The sequence below is a fragment of the Mus caroli genome, unplaced genomic scaffold (assembly GCF_978045245.1).
Source record: "Mus caroli unplaced genomic scaffold, Mus_caroli_1 scaffold_3, whole genome shotgun sequence".
Classification (NCBI taxonomy): domain Eukaryota; kingdom Metazoa; phylum Chordata; class Mammalia; order Rodentia; family Muridae; genus Mus; species Mus caroli.
The window spans coordinates 76475799-76498991 of NW_028227258.1; the positions used below are offsets into that span (position 1 = coordinate 76475799).

Here is a 23193-nt window from a genome sequence, read left to right on the forward strand (position 1 = left end):
CGGAACTCTGTTAGGGAGGGGCGGAACCAGAGAAGTGGGAAGGTTGGTGGGTCCTGTGTGACTCCTCCTAGCGGGGAGTTGGAGAGCTTTGCGGCGGTAGAGCTTGTGTGTACTTTGACAGCTCTTTGAGGGAGCGCCAAGCAAGGAAGCCTCACCAAGGATTTTATACTCAGCTTAAGCCCGTGAGTTGAAACAAATGACCCTAACATTACCACAAAGGCTTCCTGGACCCTCCAACGCTTTTCTTTTTCTCTGTCTTGCTCGCACACCTCGTACACAAATTTGTGCATTATTTCAACTGACACTTATTTGCATGCCTGCTATATATACCTAGTTCAATAATAAGGCAGCATTGACATACTAGAAAGAAAGACTTTAGGGATGTTATATTTTAAAGAATTGACATTTTAGGGAGAGGAACCATACAGAAAAACGTTTTAAAAATTGTTTTCATGTCCGAAAAAAAAAATTTAAACTTTTATGTGCTTTTTACTTACTATTTTTCTTAGCCAGCATCTGAAACAATTTCTTGTGTAAGAAAGCTTTGATAGAAAAAAGACATCACCTCAATGGATTTCTTTTGTTGTTTGACTTCAGAACTCATCTTGGACTGGGCATATCCCTCAGTGGTACAGCATTTGCCTACCATGTAGAGATGCTAGGTTCCAGAAGGCAAAACCAAGCAGAGCCTTTCATATCCCTTGTTGAAATTCCAGGTGATTTCTTTTTTATTTGAAAACTTAGTCTATAATAGTTCTTACTTTCATTGCCTGATTTTAATTGTTAACGTGGTCTTAACAGCTATCTTTGACTTCAATGGGTCCTTGTCTGGTATTTACCATAGTATTTCCAGAGTACAGAGTAGGCACCTCAAGAATATATGAAGTAGTACAGTGCGGTGAATGTATTTGACAAATGGGGGCTGTTGAGAGGGTATGTTCTTTAGAAAAGAGATAACAGATTGGGGTAGTGGTGAAGGGTAAAGTAAAACATATGTTTCTGGGAGATGTGCAAGGTGAGACTGAGGGACCTGATCGAGAGTTGGAGGTTCTGTGCCTGCTCCTTGCTGGCAGGTCCAGGACAGAGGAGAGAGGTCCCGGTCCCTCTGGGGTCTCTCCAGGGCTGAGCAGGATGGCGAGTGTCCACGGCCCAAAAGAAACACACGGAGTTGGGAGTCTTGTTGAAGCAGGAACTCAACTTTATGGAGTCAGCCTCTTGCTTATATAAGTTTGGAACGTAGGGGGTTGGGGGGTGTTTGGTGGGGTAAGATGACATAGTGACTGACAGGGTCAATGGCAAAGCTCTACATCAGCAACGGCAGGGAAGAGGCAGGGCCAAACAGGTCTTGCTGAGTCACCCCAATATGGAAGTGACTGAGACAGGTCTCAAAACTTGAGCCAGGCTTAGGCTCTCCCACAAGGCCGCAGAAACTCGAGCCAGGTTCGAGTTTGTCCTCAAGACCCAAACCAGGGCCAAAATGGGGCCCAACAGCTCTGACTTATGTGTGTAGTGTATGGTAAGGAAGCCAGAAAAGGAACCTATTCTCTGTGTGAGCTTAGGTGCTTGGTTGCCTTGGAGATTTCCAGGAGGAGCAATCCAGTGGAAGTCACTGATGCCCAATTATAGAGAAAGAATAGGTGTGTACTCTCTATATTCCACACTGACATGTTGCAGTTAGCGATCACTAACCTACAAATAAGACAGCTACAATTTAGGATCTGTTTCCATTAATATTTAGAAGACATTTTGGCATTTTATAATATGGTCACTCCATTTGGAAAAATAACCTGGGCTGGAGAGATGATTCAGTGGTTAAGAGCACTTTCTGTTCTTCCAGAGGACCTGAGTTTGTTGGCCAGCACTCATGTCCAGAGAGTCACAACAGCCTGTAACTCCAACTCCAGAAGCTCTGGCCACCATCGTCAGCTTTCTGCAGGCACAACACACAGCACTCCCCTAACCATGTCTCTCTCGTCCATACATATAAAAATAATTTTTAAAATTGATTGTCATTTACTTATTCTATATTTTTCTTTTTTATCTACTTCCCGTGAGTAATCTGAATTTTACTTTCATATAACCAAAGAAGAAAATGAAAGTGCATGGAACACAAAGGTGAAAACGTTTCAAAATGTATCTCTAATTAGCTCCTTTCATTCTTTGGGTCCTTGATATAAGGGTGTCTTTCTTGTGAGTCCCCATGTTTCCTACATTAGCTGTGTATGGGTTTCCTTTTGCTTCTCCCTTAGCTCCTCGAGTGGGTTTCTGGTCAGTAAAACTGTTGGGAATGCAGCGTGGCTTCACCTTTAATAGGGCTAAAGAGGAGGAAAGAAAGACTTTACTTCACGCTGGAACATAGTTATGAGACACTTCACTACCTCACTGGGAGTATTAAGAGAGGTTCAGAAATCACTGTAGAGAATGTGAGGACACGCAAAGAACAGCCTACTTTTTGTACAAAGTGCACGGCTGCAGTGGAAGCCCAGACTGATTTCTAAAGCAGTATTACGCAACCACGTGCTCTCAGTCTTCAAAGGCCTCCACCCCACCACTAGGGGGAGAGAAAATCCTATGCATGTAAGTAGATTTGCTTCCTTGAACAAATGGGAGCCTTCCATCTTGGTACATTTTATGTCTAATCATGGCCTCTCAAATGCCTATAAAAGCTAATGGTGGAAATAGGGACTTACCACCCCCTTTTCTGGCTTTGTTCTCTATCAAAATTATGTCTCATTTTCAGAAATGCCTGTTGGTCTCTTGGTGGTGTCTACGAGAGGCACTGTTTTCCAGATTTCTGTTGGACTTCAGGGGGTGGGGGCAGTTCTTCTACCAAATCTTCTTTCATGAGACCATTTCTTGCCTTCTTTCTGAATGCCAAATATGTACCCGTCAGAACTCTTACTGACAGACAGCTCTCTGGCTGAGAGAGCTATTTTGGATCCACAACAAGGTGGCTGTCATCTGGAAGACACGGAGATTTTCATTTTCAAGGCACTCAGGAGGTAGCAGGACAGAGTTTCTAAGCATATTTTTTTTTAAGGAGCATGTCTCAGATTCCCTCCCCAATGTTATTCAATCAATTTTAAAAAGATGTTTGAGCCAGAGCTGATTTTCACTTACAAATGAGACTAGTTAGGAAGTATATTGTAAATAACATGCTTGGTTTGGGTTACTCTTTTTCCAAGTCTTGTTTGGCAAGAGTTGGAATAGCCTGGTTCACCTCTGTATTTGACTCAACATCTTTATATAAACACATTGATTTCCGAACACGAATCCCCCCACATTTAGATTGAGTTTAATTGTGACCCTTCCCACTATCCATTTTCCTAGGGTACAGTGGAGGAAGTGCTATGGAAAAGACATTTTGTGATAAGTTTGTAACTTCTTCCGCACCATGTGCTACAGTGTAAGGGGAATAATACAAGTGGCACAAAGTCTCTGCTTTTTAAGAAGAAGCAAACAATTTTAATTGCAACATTATAATTCCAAGTAAAATAAAAAAGATAGCTTCTGCTATCGTGACACTGTATCTCAAAATCTATTTGAAAATATGTGCAAATCTTAAAACCGTGTGAACTAATCTTTTTCTTTAATTAACTACATTTGTCCTGTGGAGACAAAGGCAATGCTTTAAAAATACATAGCAGATGAATATATAAAATAGCCATTGTAGTCTAACAAAGCTGGATGGGAGTTGTCACAGTGTTTCTTAATACAGTAATAAGTTTGATCTCTCTGCTGGATAATATTTTCTATTTGTCTTTTTGGCTATGGAAAGAAGCCCAATGTTGAAATTCAGCCATGTGGATAGGAAGGGTTGGTGGTAACATTAATTCAAATTCCCTATAAAAAGAAAACAATTCATTTACGATGATGGGCATGTGACAAAACTTGACAAGATCATCTGCATGTAGTAAAAACATTGGAACAAAGGTAGTTCATGTCTTTGAAAAAAGCATTCTTTAAACACAAAGTTTCTTCTTAGAAAACCCCACATTTTAAGGTCTAGAGAAGTACCACTGGGGGAAAAACAAAGACTGGGAATACATGCCTGCTGAGCAGTTGGGAGAACAGGATTCATTTCTTTTTATTTTTCCATTAAAGTCTTGCTTCTGATAAAATACTGATGTGGAGGGAACAATCACTTTCTCTAGAAGATTGCTGTGGGGCAAAGAAATCTATAACCCTTTCTTCATTCCCAATGCAAGGAAATAGAACACCCTGCTCAGGGCCTTTGTGGAGATGAAATGCCAGCTGGGAAGATGAGGCCAGCACGTCGTTATTAGGCCTGGCCTAGGAACTATAATATTTTTGTGGTCTTCCCTCTGATTTCAAGGAATAGCTTGCTGATCTAAAAATATGACTGAACCCAGGAAAGAAACAAGAATAGTGTATCAGCAAAAGTTCTACCTGCATGTGGCCCCTTGACTCATCCCTTTCCTCAAGGAAGATAATTCTGAGTTGCAAAAGTACGGAGAGCTAGAAAATATTAAACTCCGTGTTTCTGCAAGCTGTGGTTTGCATGTGATCAAAGCTCTGCAAGGAACTAAAAATGCTCCCTATTTTTGTGCTTTGGAATTGAGTATTCTAGCCATCAGAGCTACAGAGTTTGTGCCCATGTGCATGTACACACACACACACATTCTTCTAAGCTCTACTTTCTTTTTTTTTATGAAGTTTTTAAAAATTAGGTATTTATTTCACTTCCATTTCCAATGCTATCCCAAAAGTCCCCCACATGCTTTCCCACCTACTCCCCCACCCACCCACTCCCACTTCTTGGCCCTGGCTTTCCCCTGTACTGGGGCATATAAAGTTTGCACGACCAATGGGCCTCTCTTTCCACTGATGGCCGACATATGCAGCTAGAGACACAAGCTCCGAGGGGTACTGGTTAGTTCATATTGTTGTTCCACCTATAGGGTTGCAGATCCCTTTAGCTCCTTGGTTACTTTCTCTAGCTCCTCCATTGGGGGCCCTGTGATCCATCCAATAGCTGATTGTGAGCATCCACTTCTGTGTTTGTTAGGCCCCGGCATAGTCTCACAAGAGACAGCTATATCTGGGTCCTTTCAGCAAAATCTTGCTAGTGTATGCAACTAAGCTCTACTTTCATTCAGAAAATAATGCAAAAATAATAGCCAGTGGCTATTCTGTTTCAAAACAGATATTTTTATATGTCAGCTGATTCTCTTATTTTGGAGCCAAAGGATGATGATGAATAAATGTATATCATTAAAGAATCACTCAACAGAGAATGCTGGGGAGAGAACTCAGTTGGTAAAGTGCTGTCTGTCCAAGCATGAGGATCTGAGCTTGGGACTCTAGCACCCATGTCAAAAGCTAAGTGCTGTGTTATGCATCTGCAGCCCAGAGCTAAAGAGAGCACAGACAGGGGCATCTCTCTATACAGTTTCAGTGAGAGATTACACCTCAAAACTTAAGGTGGAGAGTGACTGAAACGAGGCTCAGCATTGACCTCTGTCAATAACATATATAATTTGTGCACACATGTCCAAGCACACGCATACACAGCCTCACCAGGACACATGGACTTTGATGAGACCTTTCTCCTAATGAATCAACTCTTCCTTGATCATCTGGGGTGGGGTGGGGGCGGGAATAGCCAACATTCCACAAGGTGGTGTTACAGAAGGGAACAGAACAGCTTATCTCACACATCTTGCCAGATAACTGGTGTCATTACTTGTGCATATATGAACTGGCACTTCTATCTGGGCTGCCCTTGAACCAAGAATGAATGACCTACTCAAAACAATAGGCCTGAAATCTTGGTGGCTGAGCCTTCAAGTTCACCACAGTTTAATATACAGCTATTGAGAGGCAACGTCGTGGTTTAGGATGAAGTGCTGTTTTGGATTAAAACCAAGTAGTAATCAAAAGATAGAACTACTGAGATAAATGCAGAGAGAGGGGAGAAGGGGAAAGTTCCAAGCAATTGATGAATTAAGAAGAGATACAGGAGTACAGACATTATTTGTGTCTCCTTGGAGCCTGACTCTAGAGTCAGATTCAGCAAGAAGATTGAGTGATAGCCCAACAGTGACTTCAAATTGATTTTGTTTAAACACTTAGATCAGTTTTGCTACTAAAAGGTGTTTTCACTTCTCTCCACATATAGTAAAAATGAAAAGAAATTGTGTTAAGGATGGGACTGAATGCTGTGGATTCCAAGCAACAAAACAAAGTAAAAAATATATTTAAATAGTCACTCTGGCATATAATAATCACATTTTGGCCTAATACTTATTTATATTCATTCTGGAACGCTGTTTTCTTTATCGTGGTTGCTTTAGTGTATGGGTATGATCCCCCTGAAGAATATTTTACACTGATGCATAGCCCATGTTTTTTTTTAAGTTTATACAGATTTATTAAGTAACTTTATTATTTTTTACTTACCACAGTGGAACTCATACAATCTCAAGCAATGTTATCATGATTTATGTACCCCAGTTTGACATTTCACAATCTGTCAGAGTGGGGTGACCATCACAGATGTCAAAATGAAGAGTGTGGAGTTTAGAAAAGAAAAAAATTGCCTTGCTTAGTCTTCTAAGGAAAGCATTATTTTAGTCAATCTCCCTACAACACTTGTAGTGCCTAAAATGGTGATTCTCTATGATGCTTCCAGTTCCTAGGACAGTGGTTCCCTATGGCACTTACAGCGCCTCTAGTTGTGTTCTCATCTTGGAAGAACAAAAGTATTTCTATGTTGGTATACCTTTTCCTTCTTTAAATCTTCTTCTAAAAATTTATGCTATGCTTCTCCAGCACATATGCATGAGTATGCGGACTATCACATATTTCAGAGTGGTAATACTCCTTTATCAAATGCATTGTGCTGTGTATGTTAACAGAAACTCTTCTTGAAGTTAAAAAGGAAGTTGGAGTGTGTGCTTAGGTTGGATTTGTATAGCACCATAGAAATCCAATGTTGTGTTTCCTTTTTCTTCTTTGAAAAAATATTGTTACTCATTTTCAATTGTCAAGAAACAGCAAGCTTGGAAGTGGTAATTTTCACTCTGTCTGGAATGTAATTTGGCAAGACAGGCCAAATTACAGAAAATCAATTAGTTTCTGTTACAAGAGTTGAGTATCTGAGGACTCTTCTGCCTCTGGTTACTGCAGCTGATGTCTGTTTCGCTGCAGAGGATTTCTTTGAAGAAAACTACTCGGAATTCTTTTTTTCTGTCTGGGGCAAAAACCTGATTGTATCTGGACATTTAATCCTTGTCAATTAAGATGGAGGCAGAAGTAAATTTCTTCCTTGAATTACTTCCTCTCTTCCTGCAGTTTTAGGCCACATGCTGTTAGAAGAGCAGTTAACATTTACTTCCTGAAGCCTGGAATTTCAAAATATTAAAATTCTAAGTTGTATAATATGTGTCTTTTTATATACAGTGATGACTGAAGTGGTACCAAGCATGGGCTCTCGTATCAGCTTGCTCTTCCCTTTTGATACAAAAATCAGCCAACAATTTGACCAAATATATCTAGGCCCAGTGTTTAGTATTTCTAATGTCACTTTTAATTTATTTATATCTGAACATGGCTTTCTGGAAAGAGAAACATTGCTCCCCTCCCCAGATTCCTTATGCCCTTTTCTTTTATTTGAGGATTTTTGTCAAAAATATTTATTTTATTACTAAATAATTTCTTGTATTATATCCAGGGAAGCCCAAGAGATTTAAAAATAGAACTCTCTCTCTCTCTCTCTCTCTCTCTCTCTCTCTCTCTCTCTCTCTCTCTCTCTCTCTCTCTCTCTCTGTCTCTCCGTCTCTCCCTCCCTCCCTCCCTCCAAGTAAGAGATACTAACCACTGATTTAACATCCGTAATTAACCTTGACTTGCACTTAAAATAAGGTGTGATAATACAAGAATTCTTTTAAAGAGTTGTGAAGCAACACAAAACTTGTAGTAAGCAAGTTATAACTCCTGTGTTATGTGGGGCCCATAATTAGCTTTTTAAAAATCAAAACACTTTTAAAAATAGTCTCATATGTTGAATTCCAAGCATGGTACTGCTTTTTGTAGAGGAATTTCTGTAAAATGCATGTTTATTTATAGATTACAAGTGACTCAAAGATGTTCCAATAAAAAAGAAAATGACACTCTGGAGTCTTTGTTCAGGCTGTTTGGGGCTGTCTTGGAATGTTCAATTTACTCCAAGGGATTGGTTTTAATCCTCTGCAGGAAAAGGAATTTCATAAAATGAAATTGTTGGCCAGATGGAATTTCCTGATTAATTTTTTAGTGTTTGGTATTAAATGTAATAATGAAAAAGGGAGTTCTAAGAGTAAACCCGATTAACTTTTCATAAAATTTATTGCTCTAAATATGGCTTACCCTCCATTTTACAGTTGCTATTGCCTGCCTCCATGGAGAACCTCATTGTACTTTGAAAAATCGAACATGGTCAACTTGCCTCTTTCCTCCCGCCCAGCTCTTCCTTTTCTTTTTGCTGAACTTCTTTTCGAGATTTATACAAATTCATGGAATCCCTACAAAGCCATCATTGCCATTTTAGGGCTTGATTGGTCCCTTTCTTTATGGACCTTAGAGAGAATGTTTTCAATAGTTTAGCAACTCTAATGGAGTCTCTTTGTTGTGAAAATTCTTAATCCCATCTATTGTCATATACTAGTGTATATATTTATAAAATTGCTTTTTGTGATTTTTTTTTCTTTTCCTATTTACCATTTTCCTATGGCAGTTGGAGTTTTCCATTCTTTCTGAAGCTCAAATTTGAACTTGCAGGGATTGGAAAATGGAAATTTTGAAAAGAAAATCTGCCCTTCTAGACTGTGAGATTGTTCAAGGACAGTAACTGTGTGGCTTCTGTGTCTGGGGCCTTTCTGGTCTGTACAAGTTGTTACAGGTTGCCATCTCTACCCTCTGCTCTTGGCAACTGTTTTCCTCTCCCTGGTGCCCCCTCCTCAGTTAGGGATGGCTGAGCTGAACTGCTACTTAATTCAAGGCAAGCCTCATAATTTGTATGGTTCAATGCAAAATTAAAATTCAGAATGCTTTGTAAACGACAGCAGCACAGTGTTGAGCCAAGCAGCACACATGCAAATGCACAAGTTACAAGCCCAACTCTAGCCCCACTCCTCCCCAGCTCTGGTTTATTAAGTCTGTGGGAAGGGACTCTGAGACCCAGATAAGGTCAGTGTCACCCCTCTCTCATCCTTCTCTTCTTCATGTGTACCAAACCTAAGGAGGAAAAAGAAAACTTGCCTAACTATGTAAAACAGGGGACTTGGTGTGAAGAAAGCCACTGATGTGCAGAGTACACATCCTCCTGAAGTCAGAAGAAAGACACTACTGAACTGGCCAGGCAGTTTATGAGCAGGGACCTCAGAGATGAACAATTCAGTATCTAGCATCTTGTTCTTGACAGCCGATTCTGTGTTGGCAGAACCTGGACCTGTCTTTGGTTCAGACAGCAGAAATACCAAAGTGCTCAGGGGCTCTGGTCCCTGCTCTGGTTGCTTAGTTTTTTATTTCCTTCTGCACAGCAACTTTAATAAGCTGAGCGGCCTGGAAGAATTGGCTCTGGAAGGCGTGCCTCAAACTCCAGTGTAGGCCAGGAATGGAGAGATATGTTACTGCCTGGTAGGTGGAGCAACTGGCCTGACCAGCTCACTCTGCCCCATGCTTCAGCTCACTAAAGGAACACCCCTTTCTAGGGCCCACTCCTCTCTACAAGAAGTCTGATCACTTCCTTTTTTCTACGCTTTCACCTATACTAAAACTCTTTTCTGATTCACCCTTCCACTGTTCTGTGGGGCAAATGACCCAGAAGGCCCTGACCTGAGGCTTTGTTGGCCATTGATGAGGCGTTCTAGCTTCCTAAGCTATTGATTACCTGAGATGAGAAAACCTGTCACAGTTGAGGACTCCCCATTGCCCTCCACAAGTCATTCCCTTGCTGTCTAAGACGGGTAGGAATTTTCAGGAATTTCATTGTCCCAAAATACCATCTAAGATTTTGGTAGGCTCATGGTCTTTCTGCTGACCCATCTCTTGGTGGCCACTGCTTTAAGGCTCTGGAGAGTGGAACATTCTACATCTGTAACCGTACAGTCTGTTTAGATTGCAGAAGCATGCTTACGGTCACTTTTCCTCAAATTAATACAACAGTCATTTGCTTGGGGGCGAGTGTTATGACCAGTGACGTAAGAACAAAGAGCCTGTCCATCCAAAGCTGACCACCAGCTGAAGAAAAGAAAATGTAAAAAGTATTCCAGCTACAAAATGCTTTTGTGTTCTTCCCTAGGGGAAAATGCATTGAGACCAAAGCCAAGGCTTCACACTCCTGGGAGTCCCTGTCTCTTTCTCCTTTTCCAAACAGTTTAAATCTCAAGAATGTTTTAGAAGAGGAGTCAGGAAATACCAATAAGTAAATAAGGATTGGCTCCTGAGAGAGTACTTGACAGGCATTCTTCTGGGAGCTCATTGTAAAAGGCAATTTGGGGGACATAGCAGTTTCCAGAGATATGATCCTGACCATATTAGATACCATCACACACACACACACACACACACACACACACAAACAAAGAGAGACAGAGACAGAGAGAGGTGAAATAATCAGCAGGTATTTAATAAATAATTGTGTTTAAAAAGTTTAAAATATATAACAAGAAATTACTTTCTAACCCAATATTTTAAGGGAAATTTAGGATTCTTTGTGCTATCACAAGTTAATTAATTGATTGTTCTGATTTTTCAAAAAGGTTTGTTTTTCAGTATATATGCACATATTTTTCTGTGTGTGGGTATGTTTGTGTGAGCATAGATATTCAAATGAAGCCAATGGAGGGCAATAGGTTCTGTGAGGCTGCAGTTACAGGTAGCTGAGATCTCCCTGACGTGGGCTCTCTGTGAGAGCATCAGGTTCTCTTAGCTGCCATGCCATGTCCACAGCCTCAATTGATCTGCTCCTTTGAGATGGGGGCTTTCTCTCCAGCCCAGGCTGACTTTGAAGTCATCACTATCTTGCCTCTCTCTCCTGAGTTCTGGGGATTACAGGCATGCACCACAACAACCTGACTTTTATGTTTATTATTATTATTTTAAAAAGATTTTGCCATGCTTCCCAGCTTGGTCTGAAACTGGTAGACTCGTGTGATCCTTCTGCCTCAAGTATTTTTTTTTAATTTTTAATATTTTTATTACATATTTTCCTCAATTACATTTCCAATGCTATCCCAAAAGTCCCCCATAGAGCCCCCCACTTCCCTACCCACCCATTCCCATTCTTTTGGCCCTGGCATTCCCCTATATTGGGGCATATAAAGTTTGCATGTCCAATGGGCCTCTCTTTCCAGTGATGGCCGACTAGGCCATCTTCTGATACATATGCAGCTAGAGACAAGAGCTCCGGGGTACTGGTTAGTTCATAATGTTGTTCCACCTATAGGGTTGCAGATCCCTTTAGCTCCTTGGGTACTTTCTCTAGCTTCTCCATTGGGAGACCTGTGATACATCCAATAGCTGACTGTGAGCATCCACTCCTGTGTTTGCTAGGCCCCGGCATCGTCTCACAAGAGACAGCTATATTTGGGTCCTTTCAGCAAAATCTTGCTAGTGTATGCAATGGTGTCAGCGTTTAGAAGCTGATTATGGGATGGATCCCTGGATATGGCAGTCTCTAGATGGTCCATCCTTTCATCACAGCTCCAAACTTTGTCTCTGAAACTTCTTCCATGGGTGTTTTGTTCCCAATTCTAAGAAGGGGCACAGTGTCCACACTTTGGTCTTCATTCTTCTTGAGTTTCATGCGTTTAGCAAATTGTATCTTATATTTTGGGTATCCTAAGTTTTGGGCTAATATCCACTTATCAGTGAATACATATTGTGTGAGTTCCTTTGTGATTGTGTTACCTCACTCAAGATGATGCCCTCCAGGTCCATCCATTTGGCTAGGAATTTCATAAATTCATTCTTTTTAATAGCTGAGTAGTACTCCATTGTGTAAATGTACCATAATTTCTGTATCCATTCCTCTGTTGAGGGACATCTGGGTTCTTTCCAGCTTCTGGCTATTATAAATAGGGCTGCTATGAACATAGTGGAGCATGTTTCCTTCTTACCGGTTGGGACATCTTCTGGATATATGCCCAGGAGAGGTATTGCTGGATCCTCTGGTAGTACTATGTCCAATTTTCTGAGGAACCGCCAGACTGATTTCCAGAGTGGTTGTACAAGCTTGCAATCCCACCAACAATGGAGGAGTGTTCCTCTTTCTCCACATCCTTGCCAGCATCTGCTGTCACCTGAGTTTTTGATCTTAGCCATTCTGACTGGTGTGAGATGGAATCTCAGGGTTGTTTTGATTTGCATTTCCCTGATGATTAAGGATGTTGAACATTTTTTCAGGTGCTTCTCTGCCATTCGGTATTCCTCAGGTGAGAATTCTTTGTTCAGTTCTGAGCCCCATTTTTTAATGGGGTTATTTGACTTTCTGGAGTCCACCTTCTTGAGTTCTTTATATATATTGGATATTAGTCCCTTATCTGATTTAGGATAGGTGAAGATCCTTTCCCAATCTGTTGGTGGTTTTTTTGTCTTATTGATGGTGTCTTTAGCCTTGCAGAAGCTTTGCAGTTTCATGAGGTCCCACTTGTCAATTCTCGATCTTACAGCACAAGCCATTGCTGTTCTATTCAAAAATTTTTCCCCTGTGCCCATATCTTCAAGGCTTTTCCCCACTTTCTCCTCTATAAGTTTCAGTGTCTCTGGTTTTATGTGAAGTTCCTTGATCCACTTAGACTTGACCTTAGTACAAGGAGATAGGAATGGGTCGATTCGCATTCTTCTACATGTTAACAACCAGTTGTGCCAGCACCATTTGTTGAAAATGCTGTCTTTCTTCCACTGGATGTTTTTAGCTCCCTTGTCGAAGATCAAGTGACCGTAGGTGTTTGGGTTCATTTCTGGGTCTTCAATTCTATTCCATTGGTCTATTTGTCTGTCACTATACCAGTGCCACACAGTTTTTATCACAATTGCTCTGTAGTACAGCTTTAGGTCCGGCATGGTGATTCCACCAGAGGTTCTTTTATCCTTGAGAAGAGTTTTTGCTATCCTAGGTTTTTTGTTATTCCAGATGAATTTGCAGATTGCACTTTCTAATTCGTTGAAGAATTGAGTTGGAATTTTGATGGGGATTGCATTGAATCTGTAGATTGCTTTTGGCAAGATAGCCATTTTTACAATGTTGATCCTGCCAATCCATGAGCATGGGAGATCTTTCCATCTTCTGAGATCTTCTATAATTTCTTTCTTCAGAGACTTGAAGTTTTTATTATACAGATCTTTCACTTCCTTAGTTAGAGTCACGCCAAGATATTTTATATTATTTGTGACTATTGAGAAGGGTGTTGTTTCCCTAATTTCTTTCTCAGCCTGTTTATTCTTTGTATAGAGAAAGGCCATTGATTTGTTTGAGTTAATTTTATATCCAGCTACTTCACCGAAGCTGTTTATCAGGTTTAGGAGTTCTCTGGTGGAATTTTTAGGGTCACTTATATATACTATCATATCATCTGCAAAAAGTGATATTTTGACTTCATCTTTTCCAATTTGTATCCCTTTGATCTCCTTTTGTTGTCGAATTGCTCTGGCTAGGACTTCCAGTACAATGTTGAATAGGTATGGAGAAAGTGGACAGCCTTGTCTAGTCCCTGATTTTAGAGGGATTGCTTCAAGCTTCTGACCATTTACTTTGATGTTGGCTACTGGTTTGCTGTAGATTGCTTTTATCATGTTTAGGTATGGGCCTTGAATTCCTGATCTTTCCAAGACTTTTATCATGAATGGGTGTTGGATCTTGTCAAATGCTTTTTCCGCATCTAACGAGATGACCATGTGGTTTTTGTCTTTGAGTTTGTTTATATACTGGATTACGTTGATGGATTTCCGTATATTGAACCATCCCTGCATCCCTGGGATGAAACCTACTTGGTCAGGATGGATGATTGTTTTGATGTGTTCTTGGATTCGGTTAGCAAGAACTTTATTGAGGATTTTTGCATCAATATTCATAAGGGATATTGGTCTGAAGTTTTCTATCTTTGTTGGGTCTTTTTGTGGTTTAGGTATCAGAGTAATTGTGGCTTCATAGAATGAGTTGGGTAGAGTACCTTCTGTTTCTATTTTGTGGAATAGTTTGTGAAGAACTGGGATTAGATCTTCTTTGAAGGTCTGATAGAACTCTGCACTAAACCCATCTGGTCCTGGGCTTTTTTTAGTTGGGAGACTATTAATGACTGCTTCTATTTCTTTGGGGGATATAGGGCTGTTTAGATCATTAACCTGATCTTGATTCAACTTGCCTCAAGTATTTTAAACTATACATAATTTCCTAGTTACTGCTTTGTTGCTGTGAAGAGACACCATGACCAAGGATGCTCACAAAGAAGACATTTAATTAAAGGCTTTACTCAGAGTTCAGAGGTAACCCTGAAAATCATGGTGGAGCATGGAGACAGGCAGGCAGGCATGGCACTGTAGCTGTAGCTGTAGCTGTAGCTGTAGCTGTAGCTGTAGCTGTAGCTAAGAGCTCACATCTTATTTGAAGATGGTGGCGGACAGACTGGGTTTTTGAAACCTCAAAGCCCATCTCCAGTGACACACCTCCTCCAACAAGACCACACCTCCTAGTCCTTCCTAAAACAGGAGCCAGACATTCAAACATTTGAGCCTTTGGGGGCCATTCTCTTTTAAACCACCATATGTAGATAGAAATCAATTCTAGGGGAAAAATGAATATTTCCTCCAATATACTTGAAATTTAGGATCATAGATACAGAGCAGTTAGCTGCCATATATCTAAGCAACTTTATCATTCTTAGGAAGATGTTTTGTAAAATAATCACTTTTCTGTCAACTTGTGAGGATGCTGGGCTCCTGCATGTGAAAACTGCTAGTTTCACAGTGTGTCCCTAGAACCCTCCAGACCTCTCATTCTCTAGTCCCAGCTGGGTTAATATCCAGACACAGCCTTGGTGCACTACCTCGGAGGTGAGAAATTGATATGTATCATAATGATGGCTTGCTCTCACATTAATATCTTCCATCTTTTCAACTGGATACACTTACTCCTTTTATGGCTTAAGTGAAAAAAAGGATGAAACAAAGGTGAGAAGCATCAGTCTGGAAGTGCGAGCAAACCTGCGAAGGCAGCCCCTGAGGAACGCCTCCTCTACACAGGTCTGGAAACGTATACCTGGCTATATACCTTTCGGGAACTATCCCAAGACAGTCAGAGGAGCAAAATTATTTCTTCATGGCCATTATGCAGCATCACATCTTACAAAGCTAAAGGAATAAATTCTAGACATGCAGAACACACATCCCTTCAGCCTCTCTCAGGCAGTCTGTCAACGCTTGCAGTATTGATGTGTGAATCCAAAAGGGCAGCCAGAGCCTTAAGACTTTTTCTGCTTCACTGTTCCTTACTAGCCAGCCTCCTAGTACAGTGGAATGGGAGAGTCACAGCCAGGCTTATGTCCTCTACATAGCCTTCCCTATGCAGGCACTTTGGGACTAGAGAAAGAAGTAGAGGAAAGGATGTAGAGGAGAGATGCAGTTGGACAAAGTGGCAGAAAGAAGGCTCTCTCTAGGAAAGGCTCTAGCACAGAAATCTGACACAGCCGCCGCCTGGCCCTTAACTGGTCAAACACATGCTCCCATGTGTCTCCCCTTCTCAACCTTCCTCTTTTTCCCTTCCTCCCTTATGGTTTGTCCTCCACAGCTGAATGCTTCAGAGTTCTTTCTCTTTCAGAAACACCATGACTCCTGTCAAACCCCAGTTTAAACTTTTCAGAAAGGCTCTGAAGCTGTCATCTCTGTAACCGAGATCAACAGTCTGTCATGGACTGTGGCTTTTCACTGTCTGCTGGAGCCCTCCACCTGGAGATCCTGCAGGCACTTTGAAGTTAATATATCCACGACTTCAGCATCTTCCTTCTGGAAGGCAACACACCTTCCCTGGACTCTTGTTATATGCTTCTCTGTTGATGATAAGACATTTCCTGTCATTGCAGTTATAAAGATTGAAATTCTTTCTGATTCTTGCTTCCTCTATACCCAGGTAACTAAGTGGAGGTTGTGCATGTAGCAGGAGCATGGGATTGGATTCAGGGTGAAACTCTGGATAGATTGGGTTGAGGTGTTGATGAGACAGTTCACTAGATAATTGAGAGCCAGTGGAATACATCAGTCTAGAAGCCTAGAAACTGTAGCTCTAGCACTTGGGAGGTAAAGGCAGGAGAATCAAAAGTTCAAGACCACTCTTACCTACATAGTAAGTTAAAGGACTAGAAGGACTACACAAAATCCTATCTTGCCTAACCTCCAAAACAAACAAATACTCCACAAAACATGCAGGGTATATTAATTACTTATCAGAAAGTTTGACATTGGCTGTTTATCCTAATGCCCAGCTTATTAGTCTCATACACATTGCTTTAGTTATTCTGTTCTTTGAATTTCTGTGTAAATTTTGCAATCAACTTGTCAACTCTATAAAAGTAAGTTTTGGGAGTTTTGGTCGAGACTAGGCTGAATCTATATCCAGGGAGAAAAGCTTTCTTAGGGTGGTTGAGTCTTGTTTACCTTACTTAGTTCTTCAATTTCTTTCTAAGATGGTTTGCAGTTTCCAGTGCGTGTGTCTCGGATAGTTGCATTTATCTGCCAGCACCTTATGTTTCTGGCGATACTTAAGTGATGGTGCCTTAATTTTTGACACATTGTCTTTTACTGGGATATGGAGATACAATCAATTTTTTGCATGTTGATTTCATTTTCAATGTTGATAAAAATTACTTATTACTTTTATTAGCTTTCTGGCAAATTACATCAGATTCTCTACATTAACAATCCTATTGTCTGAAAACAGGGTTGATTTTGTTTATTCCTCTTGACTAGAGGTACATGTTTTTCTTGTGTTGACTAAGTAGAAGCTCTAGCTTAAGGTTAAATACAACTGGTGGTAATGTACATTCTTTCTTTCTTTGTTGTTTAGGTGTCTAGCTGGCTGAGGCCAATCAAGAGTTTGATGCCCTGATCCCTCCCCACACCCCACCCCACTCCCACCCCTGCTGGCTTCCATTCTTGGAGTGGCAGACCTACTCTATGCCATGTGCCTGTGCAACTTGGCCACCCTATTAGGACTGCTAGGAACTCAAACCCAGGGTCTTTGGAATGCAATGTTGTCACTGTCTCTGCTAAGCTAAAAGACTCGCTTCTAATTTTTCCTTAATCTTAAGGGGAAAAGAAGCTATTTGAGGACATTTTGGTCAATTCAGTTATCAGATCCGTGTGTGTGTGTGTGTGTGTGTGTGTGTGTGTGTGTGCATATTTCCTTCTCATACCATTTTCTCTTGGCTTAAAGGACGTCCTTTAGTATTTCTCAGGGAGCTCTGTTGTTGCAGAACCATTTGCAAACAGAATTAGCACGTCAAGGTCTTTACTTTGCTTTTATTATTAAATGGTGGTTGGGGAAGGCCTGAGTATGGAATTCTAGGCTAACAGTTGTATTTTTTTCCCTTAATTTAAAGACATTGCTCTAATGTCTTCTGACTTCCATTGCTTCCAACAAAAATCTTGTATTTCGTGTCGTCCTACACTTAGAATGACTTTCATCTTCTGGTTGTTTTTCTCCTTATCTGATTTTAAGAAATCTTATTTAATGCTCCTTGTTCTTGACATTGATTTAGCCTTTTGTATCTATGAATGTATTGATTTTAACAAGTATGAAAGCATTTTGGCTATTTTTTCCCAAGCAACTTTTAATGATCTCTCCTTCCTTCTCCCTCTTTTGGGATTGTAATCTCATATATAACAATTTTTAAAACAGTGTAATTGTGCTTTAAATTATTTTTGAACCAGAGTCTCACTGTGTAGCCTAGGCTGACCCTGAATATATGATTCTCCTGCCTCAGCTTAGCAAGTACTGGGATTGTAAGAATTATATCACAATGACTGGCTCGTTTTTTCTTTTCTTTTTTTTTTTTTCAGTTTAACTTTCTCAATGTGATTTTATTTGGATAGTTTCTGTTGTAATATATTCAAGTCTTCTAAACTTTTCTTCTACAATGTCTCATCTGCCATGGTTATATTTTGGGCACTTTGATGTCAGACATCTCTAACAATAAAGTCTGTGAAGAAAAGAACATCACTCCCCAGGTGGATAACCAGAGTTCTAAAGAAATTTTCCAAAGTGGTACTTAGTGCTATTTGATGTAGTAAGAGTTTTGATTTCTTTAAAACCTCAGTGTTCTTATGTGAATATGTTTTCGTTTTAATCTCAGGTGTGTGATAAGGTGCAGCTTCAGTTTGTCCACAACTGATAACTGTGATTGTATCATACGCTAGGGGAGGGGTGTGATATTTGCCAGCTACAGATAATTTGTTTGGATTTCTGGGGACTCTTGAGAGGGTATAAATGGGAGCGCCCTGAGAGGGCCCGTGGCAGTGGCTGCTTTTGCTGATGCTGGATTGGCTGTTTGCTGTTTTGCTGGATTGCTGGTTGGAGATATCTTGACAATGAAGATTGGATTTGCCCCAAGGTGCCTGATGCCCCTAATTAGCAGGAAGTAGTCTAAAGAGGTCTACACCCCTTTTCCCTCTAACCTTCTTTCTCTCCTACCTAGTGTTGAGGGAGGGGATTGGAAGGGATTGGGTTGAAGAAAGGTGTGGATATAAGAACCCAATAAAATAGAGCAAAAAGTATACCAACAACTTGACTCCTTTTTAAACTTTAGTTTTTACCCATATCATATTCAGTTCATTAAGCTAGGTAGAGCCTCATAATATATGTAATAACATTAATTTTAGATAACCAGAAATCCCAAACAGCACCTTGAATATGTAAGACCTACTCTCTCTGGGGGTAATCAGCCCCTGTGTTTCTTTGTCAGTTCCTGGTGTTATTTAAAACAAGGACTCCTGGTTTTCTCCTTTTCTATCCCCACTCAATGAACCACAGCCATGTTTGCATTCCAGGCAGAGGAAAGAACCTGGTAAAGACCAGAGGCTTCTTCATCCAATAACTGCCTGTATCCCTTTGTCCACATGCAGCTGGATGAATTACTGAAAACCCAGCCTTTTATCCCAGCACACTGCTGCCCTGAAGAAACCTGCATTTGTTACGCGGGACATAGGGAAGAATGCTTCTGTCATAGTTTGTAAACTCTGTATCTCCTGGACCATTTTTTTCTCACTGCCCTCGCCCTCAGGAGCTGTGGTTCTCAGCCTTCCTAATGCTGCAACCCTTCAGTACAGTTTCTCACGGTGTGGTGACACCAACCATGAATTCATTTCTGTTGCTACTTCATAACTGTAATTTTGCTACTATTATGAGTCACAGTATAAATCTGAGATGCATGAGATCTGATGTGTGACCCTGTGAAAGGGTTGAGCAGTGCTGTTCTAGAGGCAGGAAGGTCCACCTCTTGGCTGCCTTCCTCCTCACACAACAGCAACATTTCTTTGTAAATAATGTCTATTTATTTTACTACGGGAAATTAAGATTCTTTTTTTTTTTTTTTTTTTTACTACTTGTGTTTGCCTATACGCTCTCTCCTCCCCACTTTTCTTCCAACATAATTATGCCATAATTTTACTCAATCAATATTTAATGCTTATATTATTACGCGCATGTTACTATTATTCCAAGTCGATCTGTGTAGTGTATTGTAATTATGTACGACTTACATTTCTTTAAAAACATTTAAATCTTCTACCTACTCCTCTTCTTTGGCCTTGAGCTTCTAATATCCCTGCCTCCAACTCTCAAAAGCTAGGATAACAGGCACATACCACCATATTCAGATTGTATTTATGATAAAATTTTATTAAATTATTTTTGTGTTTGCTTACAGGTCATAGGTCTAAGCTTTTAAATATTATTTATTATTATTTTGTATGTGCATGATTGGGGGTGGGGGTGTGCTATAACCCATTTAGAGGTCAGAGGGCAGGGTGGTGGAACCTCACCGTGGGTTCCAGGAACTCAACTTAGGTGGTTGAGCCCCTTCTACAGAACTTAACCCTGAATAGTGTTATTGTTTTTATTTTCTTTTAACAACATTTCAGGCAGTGATGATGCTAAACATGTAAGCTCAGCCCTCTGTGTTTAACTGTAATCTTCTATTCTCTTTTCAGGTTCTCCATTACGGACTCTCCACCCATCATATTTTCTTCAGCATGTTTACAGAAAGATGAAACAAAGACAAGTAGATGAGAGCAGAGCAGGGCCAGGTGCAGGGCCAGGAGCAGGGCCAGGTGCAGGGCCAGGTGCAAGGCCAGGTGCAAGGCCAGGTGCAGGGCCAGGTGCAGGGCCAGGAGCAGGGCCAGGTGCAGGGTCAGGTGCAGGGCCAGGTGCAGGGCCAGGTGCAGGGTCAGGTGCAGGGCCAGGTGCAGGGCCAGGTGCAGGGCCAGGTGCAGGGCCAGGAGCAGGGCCAGGTGCAGGGCCAGGAGCAGGGCCAGGTGCAGGGTCAGGTGCAGGCCCCTTGGGCACATTTACCCTCTGCTTATTGTAAGGTTCATTTATTTCAGAAGTCAGGGACAATAATGCCCACTTTCTGTAGTTGAAATTTGTTGCAATAAACAGATGAGGGTATGTAAATGAACACTACTGGAAAGATACATGGCAGCACATGAGGGTGAAAATTAAAATTCTCAGAAAGCAATGGGCTGGAGAGATGGCTCAGCAGTTAAGAACACTGGCTGCTCTTCCAGAGGTCCTGAGTTCAATTCCCAGCAACCACATGGTGGCTCATAACTGTCTATAATGAGATCTGGTGCCCTCTTCTGGCCTGCAGGCAAAACACTGTATAATCAATAAGTAAATCTTTAAAAAAAAAAATTCTCAGAAAGGGACAGAGACCCTCCTGATGAATGCTTAATTTGAACTCCTTGTTTTTGCTTTTGATCAAAGGAAACAAAATAAGGCAAGAATCAGGTGAGATTACGAGAAACAGTGGAAAGGAAGCAGCTCTAGGCAGTGGGGTGGAGCTGAAGACTTCAGGCAGTGTGATGGCTGACAGGCGGGATTTGTACCCTGATACTGAGACCTACTGGGTGTCTTAGTCAGGGTTTCTATTCCTGCACAAACATCATGACCAAGAAGCAAGTTGAGGAGGTAAGGGTTTATTCAGTTTACACTTCCACATTGCTGTTCATCACCAAAGGAAGTCAGGACTGGAACTCAAGCAGGTCAGGAAGCAGGAGCTGATGCAGAGGCCATGGAGGGATGTTACTTACTGGCTTGCTTCCTCTGCCTTACTCACCTTGCTTTCTTATAGAACCCAAGACTACCCAGCCCAGGGATGGCACCACCCACAACAGGCCCTCCCCATACCCCTTGTTCACTAATTGAGAAAATGCCTTACAGCTGGATCTCATGGAGCCATTTCCTCACCTGAAGCTCCCTTCTCTGTGATAACTCCAGCTTGTGTTAAGTTGACTCACAAAACCAGCCAGTACACTGGGCCATCTATAAATGTCCTTGTCTGCAATGGGGAAAGTAATACCTATTTTCAGCGTTTCTATAAGAAATAGACTTATAGGTCTTGGGAAATGAGTCAATAGGTAAAAATGCTTACTATGCAGACATACGAACCTGAGATCAAACTGACAGCACTCAGGAGAAAGCCAGATGTGATGATACATGCCTGTGATTCCAGCACTGCGGAGGGAGAGGCAGACAGATCCCTGGGATTACTGACAGCCAATCCAGCCAAATCAGTGAAGTCCAGGTTCAGTGAGAGGCTCTACCTCAAAAAAAAAAAAAAAAGGGTGAATAATTGAGGAAGACACAATGCTGACCTTTCACTCCACCTACACACAGATGAACACACACACACACACTCCACAAGTCTAAAAATAAAACAAAAGATACTTACAGGATAAAAATAAGTTTTGTCGCACAGCCAGCATTCAACAGATGGTAGTAATGATGAGTGGTTAGGGCTTGTGTCTCAAGAGCTGCCTGTCTAGGTTCTACCTCATGCTATCATTTATGAGTCATGTGATTCAAAAGCAAATCACTCAAACCCTCTGGGCTTGTCTCTTCTGTAAGATGCTATAGTAACAGTAGCTACCTTAGAGGACAGTTACGAATTCTAAATATGTCACCCAATAGAGAAATGTGTAGAATTGAGCCCTGGTGCATAAGCACTGCCCAATAAACACCAGTTTATTGTTATTAGCTATAAGACAACAAGGCAGCTATTCCAATCATGCATCAAGTTTTCATTTGGGGTACAAATAAAGCTGCAATCTAATCTTTGTCCTCTGTGTCTGTTCAGGCGTCTATAACAAAGTATCTTAGACTAGGTAGTTTATAAACAAGATAACTATTATTCATAGCTCTAGAAGCTTGGAAGTCCAAGACTATGGTACCAGTAGATCTAGTGACTGGAGAGGGGCAGTTTCTCACCAATGGTGCCTTCTATGACTTCTCAAAATATAGAAAGGCAGATGAGTTCCCCAGGCCTCTTTAATACAGGGAATGACCACCTTTAAGTGATCAGAATTCTCATGACCTCTAGTAATCTCTCCTAACTGCTCATAATCTCTTAGCAGAGATTAGACTTCATGTTATTTAGGGTAAGGGAACACAGATAATGAAACCATAGCATGTATTCAATAGGTTTGTACATAATAACAACACAGATTATCTTTCCTGATAACAGGTGGCTCATTAGCTAAAAGACCTCCAGTCCCAAGACCATAGGTGTTATGAAATATAATTCAGCAAGGGGGAACCTTTGGTGGCCCATGCTGAGATGTGCCCCTGAGCAACAGACCTGGTGTAAAAGAGGTCTATAGTGGGAGGGGGCAGAGGAGAGGACCTGGGGAAGGGATAGAGGCAGGCAAGTGAGAATATAGACAGGCAGATAGACAGGAACAGAGCCATGAGGACAGAGAAAGGGGACAGAGAGAGGGGCACACCCTAAGAACAACAGAGGGAACACCGAGGACACAGAGAGAGAGAGAGTGGCAGCACACACCTGTCACACCTGGCAGTGGCCTCAGGTCATGGTGCTTAAGCTAGGTTCCAGAGGTCAGGCCAATGGAATCACCTATATGCTGCTAACAATAGGTCTTTAAGCCAAGGCATTTGAAGACATTCTGTGCTTTGGTAGCTAG

At 41.2% G+C, this 23193-nt stretch overlaps 1 long non-coding RNA gene across 2 annotated transcripts; it reads left to right on the plus strand.

Annotated features, from left to right (window-relative positions):
• Positions 1-31: 31 nt before the first annotated feature.
• Positions 32-22325, plus strand: LOC147005609 (uncharacterized). 2 transcript variants are annotated; one of them, XR_015046716.1, is made up of 3 exons: positions 32-182; positions 598-716; positions 20203-22325. It is a non-coding gene; the product is annotated as an uncharacterized LOC147005609 (long non-coding RNA). The 2 variants fall into 2 exon arrangements; XR_015046715.1 differs by lacking the exon at positions 20203-22325 and having other exon boundaries at positions 46-182; positions 598-2006.
• Positions 22326-23193: the final 868 nt, after the last annotated feature.